The sequence below is a fragment of the Astatotilapia calliptera genome, chromosome 23 (assembly GCF_900246225.1).
Source record: "Astatotilapia calliptera chromosome 23, fAstCal1.2, whole genome shotgun sequence".
NCBI classification, from domain to species: domain Eukaryota; kingdom Metazoa; phylum Chordata; class Actinopteri; order Cichliformes; family Cichlidae; genus Astatotilapia; species Astatotilapia calliptera.
In genome coordinates, this window is record NC_039323.1 from 39,482,151 (window position 1) to 39,498,151 (window position 16,001).

At 43.4% G+C, this 16,001-nt stretch overlaps 1 long non-coding RNA gene across 1 annotated transcript; it reads left to right on the forward strand.

Moving 5' to 3' along the window:
- The first annotated feature begins 4,771 nt into the window (after positions 1–4,771).
- On the forward strand, positions 4,772–7,363 carry LOC113016022 (uncharacterized). The gene is made up of 4 exons (XR_003271186.1): positions 4,772–4,960; positions 5,245–5,342; positions 5,957–5,998; positions 6,161–7,363. It is a non-coding gene; the product is annotated as an uncharacterized LOC113016022 (long non-coding RNA).
- The last annotated feature ends 8,638 nt before the right edge of the window (positions 7,364–16,001 follow it).

A 16,001-nucleotide genomic window follows, 5' to 3' on the forward strand; every position in this document is an offset into this window, starting at 1 on the left:
GCGTTTGAGCTGTCCCTATAGAAACTGACTTAATGCTCACAAAGGGGGTTTCCCCTCACCATAATCCACCAGAACTAATACAAAGCAATATCCATGTGCACTCCAGTGAAATGGCCCGATAAGGTCCAGGCCCATGTGCTCAAATGGGACATCCATTAATGGTAAAGGGCACAAAGGCCCTTTTTGTATGACTGGCTGGTTAACCAGCTGACACTCTAGGCAGGGCAAGCGCTATTGGTGCACATCTGCCCGGCCAATAAAATTGAGCCATTATTCAATCTAGAGTTTTGTCATACCCAATGTGATTGGCCACTGGGTTGTAATGAACCACCTGGAAAATCATTTCCCGGCGACTTCAAGGCACCGACAACTGGATGTGTTCCTCCTCTGTGCGAGTGTCTAATCAATACAAAATGCAGAAATGTCAGCGCTGCTTCAGGGTGCACCATCTGACCATCAATTCTTCTCACCTGGTTGAAGGCTGAGTGTAGGGTGTCAACACAAGACAGCTCCAGTAGAAAATCTTCTGTGGAGTGAATTCCAGGGCTTTCTCCTTCTCCTTCCCAGAGCCGATGTCGGATGACCCCGTATCACCGCTTAGCGCAGGGCAGACCCCGCATGTCCCTATCGGCCGTCAATGCACCCGGACACACTGCCCTATTAATCTACTATTAATCTAATGTAGCTTGCCAGTGTGTGAATGGGTGAATGACTGAATGTAGTGTGAAGCGCTTTGGGGTCCTTAGGGACTAGAAAAGCGCTATACAAATGCAGGCCATTTACCATTTACTGAACCCGGGCCAATCTGGCGTGCGTCAGGCGTCGGGAGCAGCCAGAAAACCTATTCCTCAGCCAGCCACCAGGATGCCTCCGCCATCGCCTGGAACGCCTCCAGGAAGGTTTTTTTGAAACACAAAATTAAAAAATGATATCCTAAAGTTGTGGATGTTAGACTTCAGAGGGTCCTTCACAAGGCCCCTTGGGAAAATTGATTGCCCAACCCTGCTGTAGAGGCTAGCTTGGCACGTGCTACTTTATAAAGTCAACATTTTTACTACTAGTTTTTTTTTCTTTTTATAAGATTGTTTGTGTGTGAAAATTTTTTTTGTTTTGTTTTCCCGTCAGTCATTCCTAACACGCTCAAGGTGTCCCCTAAGACCCCGCCCCCTGTCATCGTTGAGGGAAGTGACCTAACTCTCTCCTGCAACGTCACCCGGGAGCTCATCCACCCCACCTACCTGTCTGTCACCTGGTCGGTGAAGAAGGGGACGACGTCAGAGGAGATTTTGACGTTTGGTCCTGAGGGGGATGTGGTCACGGGGTCCAGGTTTGCCCAGCGTTATGCAGAAGGAGGCATCCGATTGGTCCCTGGCAGGAACGGAGTGTTTGAACTGGTGATTTCAAGAATGACGATGTCCGATGAAGGAAATTATGAATGCAAAGGGATGGAGTGGACATATGAAAGAGGAAGAAATTGGATAAAAATCATGGAGAGTACCAAAGAGATGGGAACCGTTGCAGTTACTCCTACAAGTAAGAGGACACATGTATGAAGCACTGGTTACACCATTAAAGGCACCATTGCTGCTTTTCTGTTTGAATTACATTTTTCAGACCAATTCTACCAAATTATATGAATACTGGTAATATTACAATTACTATATATTGGAAATAAGCTTCATCACAATTATACATGACCTGCTTGAATGAATTATGATAATGTTTTGGGGGTTTTTTTTCCGCCTGTCCCGTTTGGTTCTTTTGCCGTCAGAATTATTGTCTAAAGGCAAAGAAAGTTGCCCAACGGATTTACTTTACCAAATGGACCATCCCAGCCTTGCCGTATTGGTCTATTTGATTCACCTTTGCTTTTATTGTTTATTTTATTTTCAGTTGCTGAACATGGGACAGACTTGACTGGGGAAAAGAAACGGGAGAAAGAAAGAGGTAAAGAAAAGGAGCGGGGTGTTCAATTTGGTAAAGTAAATCCGTTGGGCATCTTTGTTTGCCTTTAGACAACAATTCTGATGGCAAAAGAGCCAAACGGGACAGGCAAAAAAAAAAAAAAAAAGCGGGGAAGAGGGACGGTGACAAGGGGCAAAAACCAAAAAGCAACAAAACAAACAGACAAAACATACATATATCAATCACCTGGATCACTTGTTGAGAAAGAAAAAAGAGAAAACAAGCAAAGAAAAAGAGAGCAATAGAATAAACAACATAATCGCGATGATCTATGTGAATATAACAGCAAATACTAGTGATGGCCCGCTTGAAGCTGAAGCTCCGGTGTGTGTGTCAAAAAAATCAACACACTGCTTCAGAAGCACTGTGCCAAAGCTTGATTCGTTTGGCCAGAGTCACGTGATCGGTGACGTCCGAAGCTTCATTTAGAACGTAACTGCTTCGGTATCTGATTCACTGGTTTATAAGGAAGCGAATCATTCGCGGGATTTGTGGAGCGTTTTGATGGTGACAGATAGCGAACCACTGATCATTCCACTGAGAGATTTGGAGCCAGTGAGGAATAGAGGAGGTTCTGTTGTGTGGGAGTATTTTGAGTTGAGTTTGGTCAGTTGGGTGGGTTTTCCAGCTTTGTGTTCTGGCCGTTTGCTTTTGTTTTGTGCGTGTTTATTTTATCTTATAATGGGAAAAAAACTTAAAATGTCAAAAAAATCTGCTTTCATAGTATAAATATCATTAAATAACTTTAGAAAAACATCCACTTGACTCTTTACATGTAATGTTATAAAAATATATATTTTATTGTTTAGTTAATCTGAAAATGTTAGTCTGCCAAATGTGCAGCAATTTAATCTATTTATTCTCTTTAGCTGATATTTTGTGGGGCTCAGTTAGACTGTATAACTGCATCTCTACCAGTGTCTCTGCACTCCAGCCTCCTCTGTGCCATGTGAAGGGATTTTCCTTAAGGCAGGAGAAATGATCTCCACGAAAGGAACAGGTTTGGTCACCGCACAGTGGAGAAAATTCTCTTCTTAAATAAAAATGAAAAAGAGCTACTTTAAATGCATCATGTTTTTGTTCATAAGCATTTTCCCTTTCCATTTCACAATCAATTCTACCCCCAGGTCAAAAATATGTCTAGGAAAATTTCCCTAATATATAATATTATATATATGCTCACAGCAGAAACATACTCCATAATGTGTTGTACATTATCATATGTATATTATATGTAACGTGGTATTTTTCAATTATTGTATTTACCAACATCAAGGAGTCACAAGCAAAGAAAGACCAAACCATGGCGCATGTTTAAACAAGATAAGATAAGATAAGATAACCTTTATTAGTCCCACACGTGGGAAATTTGTTTTGTCACAGCAGGAAGTGGACAGTGCAAAAGTTATGAGGCAAAAATTAGAACACAATAAGAATAAATACAGTACACAACTGTACAGAATAGAATAAAATAAAATACTATATACAGTAGAATAAAATAAAATAAATATACAATAAGATAAAAATAGAATACAAATACAAATACTATATACAACTGAGTAAAAATACAACGATGACAGAAAGGATTATTGCACTTAGTATTATTGCATATGTATGGATGTGTGTGCTTGATCAGTTAAAGTCTTTATTATGGAGTCTGACAGCAGTGGGGAGGAAAGACCTGCGAAATCTCTCCGTCCCACACCGTGGGTGCCGCAGTCTCCCACTGAAGGAGCTGCTCAGTGCTGTCACAGTCTGCTGCATGGGGTGGGAGATGTTGTCCATCAGGGATGACAGCTTAGCCGCCGTTCTCCTGTCACTCACCACCTCCACTGGGTCCAGAGGGCATCCTAGAACAGAGCTGGCCCTTCGGATCACCCTGTTCAGTCTCTTCCTGTCCCCAGCAGAGATGCTGCCGCCCCAGCAGACCACGCCATAAAAGATAGCAGAAGACACAACAGAGTCATAGAAGGTCTTCAGGAGTGGGCCCTCCACTCCAAACGACCTGAGTCTCCGCAGCAGGTACAGCCTGCTCTGCCCTTTCCTGTAGAGGGCGTCTGAGTTATGAGGAGAGTTTACTGGTCAAAATTATTTATTAAACAAATAAACCACATTTTCTTAACCTCCCAAAAATAAACTTTCAAAGCAACACAACAGCGGCTTGTGTAATGGGACGGTCTAGCCTCCGTTGCGCTGATACTGTTGTTTGTCAATAAAGTAAAAAAAAAAAAAAAGCCTCTGTTGCGCTGCCCAGGTTGCCTAGCAACCATGATACTAACCACTGGAAACGTGTCATAGCTTTGTTTGACAGAAATGAAGGAGAAAATCTTCTGTTCATTTCTTTCTTTCTTTCTACATGAGCTTTGATCATTCTCTGTAAGATTGAGCTCAGCTATTGAACGGAGTATATTTTAAAGTAAAGGCTTTAAAAGCAAGTTAGTACAAACGTCACTAATGTCACATAACTTTGCCGACATGTGGCCAACAGTAATGTTTAATGCTCTTCGTTATTAAACATTTGCACATAAATAAGTGACATAATATTCAGTACTTAAAGTTTACTCTTCGGCCGCCCCTCATCCGCCGTTTTTTTCTGCAAATTTATCCACACCCATCGCATTCTGGGATATGTTGGGCCACGAAGTCTACACTGCCACGTCCTTAAAATTCAGGGAAATGAAGGACGCATTTCAGGGCCGCATTGAGCAGCCTTTGAATTGGGACAGCCTTCGGCGCGCCGCTGTGACGTAATCGGCCTTGAAATGCGTACTTTAAGGCTGCAGGGGCGGAGCTTTCATAGCTCACTGGGCCCAGGTGTTGCTCATGCAGTCTATCACGTCAATCAGCTCCTGCAGAGCAAAGCAAAGCACAAACCACACACAGATATTTATCTCCTACTTCCATGTTTTGCTTTGTTTTTTGTCATTACTGGCTTCAGAGGCTCTTTAGCATAATCTTAACAAGTTTGAAGGACCTAGCTCGAGTATTTTTTCAGGTAAACAAAAAAAAAAAAGATTTAAAAAAGTGTTTCGAAACACTTCAGTCTTTATTTTTTGTACGACACTTGGACCTGGAATTTTGCATTTTTGTTGTGTTTATTGTTTCTTTTCCCTGCAATTTGAGATGGTCACAAGGTCAGTCATGCCCCAGACCCAATTAATGTATTTCAGCAGTAAATACAGCAGGAAAAAGAAACATCTACACCAGTCTCCTTTTAACATTTCTTCAGATTTTGCTCATGCTTGCGCTTTGTTTAACCATTGACTCTGACCTCCACAGAGCCTGTAATCTTACACAACTCCACGCCGTGTTACATCGTGAGCAGCTTCCTCAGCCTTTATTGTCTCATCATCACCAGTATGTTCATCAGAGAGGAGGTGGGTCCTGTTTCTCCTTTAGTGCTGAAAGGATTCTGAGTGAATTCTGGTATTTAAAGGAGGAAAGACAGTCAGACTGGGTGTTATTGATCACTTCCAAACCTACGCAACATTTTACCACATATTTATTTAACTTCCTCTTATCATAAATGTAATGCAGCACCAATGGGGGCCGGGGGGGCAGCCCCCATAATTTGTTGTCCCCCATTAGTCTGACAAGACTACGTTGGTAATAAATCTAATAAACTTGAGCACAATAAAGAGGAAGACTCCCTACAATGAGTCGAAGCATGAACTTGTTATTTATGTTATTTTTCTCTCTTTTGCCATATTTTTCTAGCAACCTGTATCTGACAGCATATTAAAGCTGTAAATTCTGTTGGTGTGCCACCCCAATATTTTTAATGGTTGATTCAGGTTTTGCTTGTTTTTAGCGTTGAGTTGTCTCTGAATCGGGACTTTTAGCTTTGACTTGTTCAGTGTGGTTTTATTTTTAATCCTATGAGCTGACTTGACTTGAAACTTGCATTGACAGAGAGATGTTGTTGGTCACAGTAACACTCCAGTAAACAGCAGACTGTTTTTGACGAAACGTATTTCACATTTTTCTGTAGTTCTTCAGCACCAAAGTAAAGACAAACCAGGATGTCAACAGTGTAAGTCACAATGAAACCCAAGCAGTAATCTGTGTGTTTGCTGTAGTTTGTTTGTTACTGCCTGTGCTCACAGGTCTTCGGAGTAAATATGTGTACTCTACAGCTAATCTGTAACTGTTAATGAGGATAATGGTGTAGACTGAAATGTGTTCTTGTGTTCAGGAACTGGAAGGTCTGGATACTGGTAATTTCTCCCTGCAGACAAGACCATGAGACCCCAAAGGAAGAAGAGTAGGTTTGCTGTTCTTGTACAAGCTAATGTGATTGAAGTATTGAAGTAACAGGATGAAATGTCACAACAAAATTCTTAATTATGTGTCTTTGTTGCTCTGTTTTTTGTTTTATTCCAAAGAAGTGAGCTTTATGTTTCAGTACCGACTTTATTGTGATTTACCATCCTGCAGCAGCATATTATTAAGACGACTTTTACCAGTTTTCAGGTTCTCTTAAGGTTTTTTGGTTCCTTGGGTCTTTGTGTCAAAGACATTAACTCTGTGGATTAGTTAAGATTGTGATGAAGAATTGAAGGAGCTCTCAGTTTATCAAAGGTTGAAAGAGAAACAAAAAAACACAGAACTGATTTTTATTTTAAGCCCCTCAGACGATTACACAATAAGAAACCATATTAACAGAACTATCATAAAGGATCCCTATAATGCAACATCTGTTTTCAGGGCGGAAGCCACAGGTTAGTATTGGAGTGACTGTAACCCTAATTCATATAGATTCATAGATAAATTCTTTATTGATCCTACTATAACATATTAAATTATCCTCTCCCAATCACGTCTGTCATCTTATACTTTATAATTGAATGTATCTGTAAGTAGATTTAGGGCTTTAAATATCAATGATAACATGAGTAAGATTTCTGTATTTCATGTCAAATATAACATTTACGAGAAGCTGAAACTATTCCAGAATATTAACAACAATAATTATACATAAATATTACATGTTAAAAAATATATTTTATTTCTAATCAATAGTTTGTGTACTCATCAAAGCTGCAGTTAGTCAGCTAATCAATGAATAATGAATTTGACTTGTAGAATTCAGCTGAGGGGGGCTGACTTTGACTTTGTTGAGGGGGCCTAAGGGTCATCTGCAGTGCAGACATGCAGCCCCAACACAGTCTGCAGTTTTATCTGTGTTTTTAATATTTAATATCCAAAGCTTGTCCAATTTGAGAAACAGCTTTCAAATCTGTGTGAAATTTCTTAAAGCTGCAGAGGAGCAAGATTTAGTAAATGAACACGGCCAGCCATGTGAATAAATTTGGTGACTTTATGGAACTTTTGGAGGCAAAATAACAAACATAAACAAATTTTGAAATGCTATACGCATTTTATAAATGTAAGTAAAAATAAGGATATTAGCAATGATTAAAAACTCTTTAAACAGTTTAAAAGTTGTTTCTTTTACTATTTTTTTCTTACATTTCATTTAATTGTTAATTTTTTAATGATTCATTTATTTCATATTCAACATTTTGAGCATGAACTCTTTGCAGCTTTTAACATTTTGAAAACAAATGCTGCAGCTTTAAGTTTTTATATTGTCGGTCTTGTGTTTTATAATTTGTTTGTTTACACTTCTCAAAGTTCTTTGACCTGTCATTTTAGATGGTGCTTTAATCCAAGTTAATTTGTTCCTGTATGAATGTTTGCTTCATTATTATTATCTGTAAAACTGAGTCGTTGTTGTTGTTGTTGTTGTTGTTGTTGTTGTTTTGTTTCCGGATATGAAATCTGTGATTAAAAAAACTCAGTAAAACTCGGTTTGAAGTTTTGCAGATCAGCAAACAGAAGCAGATTTTGGACATTTCTGCCACCTAATGAATTTAAGGTGAAATACATCAGGGGGGGGAAGCTACTCAATTTTATCTTGATATAAGGAATTATATGAAGGGTAGATATGAATATGTGAATCGTAATTGCTTGATTAAGTGATTTAAAGGAATATCTGCATCTACCTTTGAATGAATTTCTTTAATGGTCTTTAAATAAAAGAAATAAAAGGTTATCTTTAGAATGAAATAAAGATTATTTTTTAAGGTGTGAAATTATTTAAAAACTGTTACAGAAAATTAAAAACCACAGTTAAAGTAATTAAAGATTAAAGGATTTATCACAATTATTCTATCTGTGAGATTAAATACAACACATATTAGTGAATGATTTTGTTTGTTTCTCAATCGGGGGGGGGGTTGGGTATTCAGTATTTGTAAAAACGTGTTACTGACATGTAAAACTGCTTAAACCGTGAAGAAGAACAAAATCTGGCAGGTAGCTCCATGCCCTCCTGGGTTTTAAATGCACCTTAGAACACACATGCATCAACACTACAATGAGCGGGTGGAGGGAGGTTTGGAGTCTTCTCTCACCCCCATTCTCTGCGGCCTGCTGGAGCGGGGGGGCCAGGAGGAGGAGGAGGAGTTGGCCGTCCGATTGGGGTCTGGAATGTGGGGCCTCCCTGCTGCTGCGGAGTCGGGGCGGTCTGCCTCTCCCCACTGCAGGGAAAAGGGTAACACCACCTGGGTCTGGGTGCAGTCCCCCCCTCCAGGGGCAAGGGTACCTAGACCCGGTTCGTAGAGTACGCTTGGGGAGTGTGATCGTGTGTACAGCGTCTCTTTATGTCTGTCTCCACGTTGGTTGAGTGTGGAGTAAGTGCATATGAGAGCATGAGGGTGGGAATGGATGTTTGTATCTGTGTGTGCCTGTATGTCTGTGTCTATATGTCAGGTTGGGTGTCAGGCGCCACCTCTCTGGGGACATCTCAGGCCCTCCAAGGTTTGGAGGCCTATCTCCCCCTACCACCACTTCCCCTGCCAGTGGCGGACTCCCTCAGGTGTCGGTGCGTTGGTGGTTCTTTGTGTCCGGGGATGGGCGTCCAGGTACACACCGGCTCACTCGTTGGCGGCCGCTTATCGGGGCCTGGACCCTGGGGCTCGCTCGGGCCACCTCGGAGGTGGGGTGCCCCCGGCCTCTCGGCCTGGGGCTCGGTCACTCAGGCACGGCTGGCTGCCGGCGAAGCTCACGGGCGCGTCACTGCAACTCCCCCTGGCTTCTGCTCCGCGGCTGCTGAGTGAGCCCTCATCTGGGACTCTCCTCAGCTCTTTCTGGGACAGTGGCGCGGCTGCCCCTCTGTTCGTCTTCCTTGGTCTCTTGTGTTCTGGGGGCCTCTGGATGTCTGGAGTTTTGATCTCCTCCATACCTGCTTCATGCCCTGGAGGACGGGGCTGTGGCCCCCCCACACTCCCTAGCAGATCATTACATGAAGGAACCTTTTAAAAAACAAGCGCATCCATGCTCACAGGTGTACACACGGGTGATCACACCCACAAACTACACCCTTTTTGGCTCCTACCTCAAAGCACACTGTGTTCTGTTGATCTTATGTGCTGCACAATAATGTTTAATATTTAGTATTTACTGTCATATTCCCATATATCATTGTGATGTTGTTTATTCTATTACTCTTGTTCTCTTCTGCTTGTTTTCTTTTTTCTTTCTCAACAGGTGATCCAGGTGATTGATATATGCATTTTTTTCTCTGCTTATTCTGTTGGTTTTTGTTTTTTGCCCTTCTCCCCCGTCCCCCTTCTCAGCTGTTTCTCTTTCCCTCTTTCTTTCTCCCCTTCTTTCCCCCAGTCAAGTCTGTCCCGTATTCAGCAAGTGAAAATAAAATAAACAATAAAAGGTGAATCAAATGGACCATTACGGCAAGGCTGGGATGGTCAATTTGGTAAAGTAAATCCGTTGGGCATCTTTGTTTGCCTTTAGACAACAATTCTGATGGCAAAAGAGCCAAACGGGACAGGCAAAAAAAAAGAAAGAAAGAAGAACAAAATGTGTCTGTAGCGAGTGCTGATGTTAAACAAATAAATACACAGAACAGAAAGCTTCAAAAACAAAGTGGACTTGTCTTTAAAACTGGAAACATTTTGCAGCAGTGGATTTGTGTCAACCATTCAGCAACTTCACTGTCGAGTGTGTGTGTGTGTGTGTGTGTGTGTGTGTGTGTGTGTGAGAGAGAGAGAGAGAGAGAGAGAGAGGTTATTCATGTAGGTATTATTTAGATCTATTGTAGCCCATTTTTTCCTGTCAGAGGGAGGGAGGATGATTTAGATTCTTCTGTAGCTCATAATCAACAGCAAATAGTTTATTCTTTTATTTTGTTCAAGGAATAAAGGAATAAACCATTAATTACCATTAATAAACTTCTTTTTTTTTTAATGACAACATTTAAGAGGGTCGGACCAAGTTTAACTGCACATTTAAATCTCTGAGATATTTCATCTAAGAAAAAGAAGTGCAGTTTTAAAAGTACGTCTTACTTTTTTCCACATGCAAGAAATGTTGTTGCAATAAATGAAAAAAAAAGTGTCAGCAGGACCAGACGGCATCCCAGGTCGTATCCTCAGAGACTGCGCATACCAGCTAGCACCTGTGTTCACTGAGATATTCAACATCTCTTTATCTCAGTCGGTGATCCCCACATGCTTCAAAGAGTCCATCATTGTTCCTGTCCCGAAGAAACCCCACCCTGCTTCTCTCAATGACTATCGCCCTGTAGCCCTCACCTCAGTAGTGATGAAGTGCTTTGAACGCCTGGTCAGAGACTTCATCATTTCTTCACTACCAGACACACTGGACCCACTACAGTTCGCTTACCGTCCAAATCGTTCCACAGACGATGCCATCTCTCATCTCCTCCACACATCACTCACTCACTTGGACACTAGAAGGGGGAATTATGTTAAAATGCTCTTCATCGACTACAGCTCTGCATTTAATACCATAATTCCCTCCACACTCACCACCAAGCTGGAGCATCTGGGACTCAGCTCATCTATGTGTCAGTGGATCTCCAACTTCCTAACTGGCAGACCACAGGCAGTAAGGATGGGCGGACATGTCTCAGCCTCCACCACTCTCAGCACTGGAGCCCCCCAGGGGTGTGTTCTGAGCCCCCTGCTGTACTCTTTGTACACATATGACTGTGTGGCCACTACCAGCTCCACCACCATCATCAAGTTTGCTGACGACACCGTCGTGGTGGGCCTGATCTCTGATAACAACGAGACGGCCTACCTGAAGGAGATTAGGAATCTGGAGAACTGGTGCCAGAGGAACAACCTCCTTCTAAACATCAGTAAGACAAAGGAGCTGATAGTGGACTTCAGCACTAAGCAGGAGAGGAACTACCAGACCCCTGTCATCAACGAGTGCCCAGTGGAGAGAGTGGACAGCTTCAAATACCTCGGAGTTCACATCACGCAGGACCTGTCATGGTCCTGTCACATCAACACCGTGGTGAAAAAGGCCCGACAGCGTCTCTACCACCTCAGACGCTTGAGAGACTTCCAACTGCCCTCCAAGGTGCTCAGGAACTTTTACTCATGCACCATAGAGAGCATCCTGGCGGGAAACATCTTAACCTGGTTCGGGAACAGCATCATGCAGGACAGACGAGCTCTACAGAGGGTTGTGCGTTCAGCTGAGCGCACCATCCGCTCCGAGCTCCCTGACCTGCACTCAATCTACAGCAGGCGGTCCTGGACCAAGGCCAGGAAGATCGTGAAGGACCTCAGCCATCCCAACAACAGACTGTTCTCTCTGTTGAGGTCAGGAAAGCGATTCCGCTCCCTGAAGACCAACACAGAGAGACTGAGGAGGAGCTTCTTCCCGCAGGCGATACGGTCTCTCAATCACACCACCACACAGTACTGACCCACACATATGGTTCTTACACACACACTGGACATTCTGGACATTGTTTTCACTTCATCACTTAAATCACTTTAAGCATATTTGCACTGCACAAGACATAATGTGGATTGCACAACACTGGTCACTGTATTCTTCATTTCCAGTTAATACTTGTACAGCTGCTGTTATTGTGTATATAATATTTATATTTCTCATACATTCTTACCGGTATATAGTTCTATATTGTGTATTGGTGTATTTTGTTGTACAGTTATTTTATTTTCAACTTTAATTCATATATTTTATCTTATTCTTTCCCAGTTAAATTTACCCTTCATTCTAATTTGTGTTGTACAGTTATTTCATTTTTAACCTTAATTTTTTATATTTTATTCCTTCCTAGTTAAATTTACACTTTTTAATTTTTCATATTTATTTCCTATCTTATTCATAGCCTTTTCCTTTTTTTTCCCTTTAGGTCACGAGCAGTTGTCCAAGCATTTCACTGCATATCGTACTGTGTATGACTGTGTACGTGACAAATAAAATTTGAATTTGAATTTGAATTTGTTTGGGGGCTTAGATTGTATAAAATAAATACAATTAAATATTTCTTAAATATTTAGATGTTTCAATGTTCACAGTGGAGGGATATATTAGCAGGAAAACTTGTAAAATGAAAAAATCAAAATCAGAATCAGAATAGTGTTTATTGGCCAAGTATATGTGCAGACACATACAGGGAATTTGGTTCCGGTAGATGGTGGCTCTCAAGCACAGCAATGTAAATCACACACACACACACACACACACACACACACACACACACACACACACACACACACACACACACACACACACACACACGTGTCTATATATACACATTACACATACATACACAAAGCTGTGTAAACCAACTATAAATAACGAATCTACTTATATACATAAAATACAGAAATGAATGAGGTGGAATGAATACTACAAAATGTACATAAGGTGCAGCTGCAGTCTGGCAGTGGGAGCAGTGTGACAGGTCAACTGTTAAGAAGGGAGATGGCGAGGGGAAAGAAACTGTTCCTGTGTCGGGTGGTCCTGGTCTGCAGGCTTCTGTACCGTCTGCCAGAGGGCAGCAGATCAAAAAGTCTGTGTGCAGGGTGTGAGGGGTCTGTGATGATTTTCCCTGCCCGTTTCCTGGTTCTTGAGAGGTACAGATCCTGGATGGAGGGCAGGGGGGCGCCGATGATCCTTTCTGCTGCCCGTACAGTCCGCTGCAGTCTGCTCCTGTCCTGTTTAGTGGCTGCTCCATACCAGACTGTGATGGAGGAGCACAGAACAGACTCAATGACCAGTGTAGAACTGGATCAGCAGCTCCTGTGGAAGACTGTACTTCCCCAGTTGTCTCAGGAAGTACATCGTCTGCTGGGTCTTTTTGAGGATGGCGTTGATGTTGGTCTCCCACTTCAGGTCCTGGGAGATGGTTGTACCCAGGAACTTGAAGGTCTTCACAGTTGACACAGGGCTGTCTGATATGGTGAGAGGGAGCAGAGTTGAGGGATGTCTCCTGAAGTCCACTGTCATCTCTACAGTCTTAAGAGTGTTCAGCTCCAGATTGTGCTGACTGCACCAGAGTACCAGCCGCTCAACTTCTTGCCGGTATGCAGACTCATCACCATCTTGAATGAGGCCAATGACAGTGGTGTCATCTGCAAACTTTAGGAGTTTGACAGCCGAGTTCTTGGAGGTGCAGTCGTTAGTGTAGAGGGAGAACAGGAGTGGTGAGAGGACACATCCTTGAGGGGCACCAATACTGAGGGACCGGGTTTCAGAGGTGATCTCCCCCAGCCTCACTTGTTGCTTTCTATCTGTCAGGAAGCTGGTGATCCACTGACAGGTAGCTGGTGACACGCTGAGCTGGGAGAGTTTGGAGGAGAGAAGTTCAGGCACAATGGTGTTAAAAGTCGAACTAAAGTCCACAAACAGGACCCTGGCATAAGTTCCCGGGCAGTCAAGGTGTTGCAGGATGTAATGCAGCCCCATGTTCACTGCATCATCCACCGACCTGTTTGCCCGGTAGGCAAACTGCAGAGGGTCCAGCTGGTGGCCTGTAATGTCTTTCAGATGGGCTAACACCAGTCGTTCGAAGGATTTCATGACCACAGACGTCAAGGCGACAGGTCTGTAGTCATTCAGTCCTGTGATGGTGGGTTTCTTGGGAACAGGGATGATGGTGGAGCGTTTGAAGCAGGAGGGAACTTCACACAGCTCCAGGGATCTGTTGAAGATGCGAGTAAAGATGGGAGCCAGCTGTTCAGCACAGGTTTTGAGGCAGGAGGGTGAGACGCCATCTGGTCCGGGGGCTTTCCTGGGCTTCTGTTTCTGGAATAGTCGGCTCCCATCCTGAGTGTGTATTCTTAGTTTCAGGGAGGAGGAAAGGGGGGTGAGAGGTGTGGTGGAGGTCGTTGAGTCTTGATTGGGGAGGGTGGTGGTGGTCGTTGAGACTGGATTGGGGAGGGGGGGGGTGAAGGGGGGAGAGGTGGAAGGTGTGTTGGGGGTCAATGTCTGAAGCAATGTCCCTGGGGAGGGGAGGGTGGGGCGTGGGAGTCTGTCCGTCTCAAACCTGCAATAGAAAGTGTTTAACTCGTTGGCCAGGTCTTTGTTTGCTTCAATAGTGGGTGGGGGGCGTCTGTAGCTGGTGATTTCCTGCAGGCCCCTCCACACTGACGCAGGGTCGTTGGCTGAGAGCCGTTCTTCCAGCTTCTGCTTTTAGCTGCTTTGATCTCCTTGGTCAGTGTGTTCCTGGCTTGCTTGTACAGGACCCTGTCACCACTTCTGTAAGCGTCCTCCTTGGCCTTACGAAGATGTTGGAGTTTAGGAGTGAACCATGGTTTATTGTTGTTGTATGTGCAAAAGGTCTTTGTTGGCACACACACGTCTTCACAGAAACTGATGTATGATGTCACAGTGTCCGTGAGCTCATCTAGGTTCTCAGATGCAGCTTCAAAAACAGTCCAATCAGTGGAGTCAAAACAGTCCTGCAGTTCCTGCTTTGCTGTGTTAGTCCACTTCTTCACAGTTTTGACTACAGGCTTGGCACGTTTGAGTTTTTGCCTATAAACTGGAATAAGATGGACCATGCAGTGATCAGAATGTCCCAAAGCTGCCCGGGGCACAGAGCGATAGGCATCTTTTAGAGTGGTGTAGCAGTGATCCAGTATGATGTTGTCCCTGGTGGGGCAGTCTATATGCTGTCTGTATTTAGGGAGTTCGTAGTTTAGGTTTGCTCTGTTAAAATCCCCAAGAAGAATTGTAAAGGAATCCGGGAATTTCCTCTCCAGGGTGGTAATCTGGTCAGCCAGCTCGGACAGTGCGTTGTTCGCGTTGGCCTGTGGAGGGATGTAAACTCCGACCAGCATGAAGGAAGAAAACTCCCGCGGTGAATAAAAAGGTTTACAGTTGATGAAAAAACTTTCCAAGTGTGGGCTGCAGTGTTTCTGTAACACTGTGACATCAGTACACCAACCTTCATTAATGTAGAAGCAGACTCCAACACCCTTTGTTTTCCCTGAGAGCTCTGTTTCGCGGTCCGCCCGGTGAAGTTGGAAGCCCGGCAGATTTAAGACAGCGTCTGGGACTCGCTCACTGAGCCAGGTTTCAGTGAAGCAGAGGGCAGCAGAGCGTGCAAAGTCCTTGTTAGTCCGGTTTAAGAGCAGTAATTCGTTGACTTTGTTTGGAAGAGAGCGGAGATTCGCGAGGTGAATGGAGGGGAGTGCCGTGCGGAATCCTCGCCGACGTAGTTTCACCAGCGCGACTCCCCCGTCTACGTCTTCTCCAGGAGCCACAGAGAGCTGCTGCACCTCCGACTAAAATCTCTAAAAAACTTTCCGGGTTTGTGAAAAATGGATAAGAACTATAGTGAGACGACTGCCTGATGTTTAGCAGTTGATCTCTGGAGAAAGTGATGTTGTCTGAGTGACCAAAAGCGCAGAAAATAAACAGAAACAAGAAAAGTGCGAGAGAGCGCAGTACCGAGGCTGCCATCCACGGCGCCATCTGGTTAAATATGGTTAAAAGTCCAAAATTTCTGCCCTCCTTCACATTTTCAAAAGCGATCCAGTGGCCAGATTGTAGTCTTTGCCAGGCCAATTCTGGCCCGTGGGCCTAATGTTTGACACCCCTGCCTTAACCCCTACATTTAGGAGATACTCTTTTATTCTTTGGGGTCTATTTTGCTGGAAGGATTAAGCTACACTTCCCAAAATGTTCCCTGGAGAAGGAAAACTCGCTGTGAA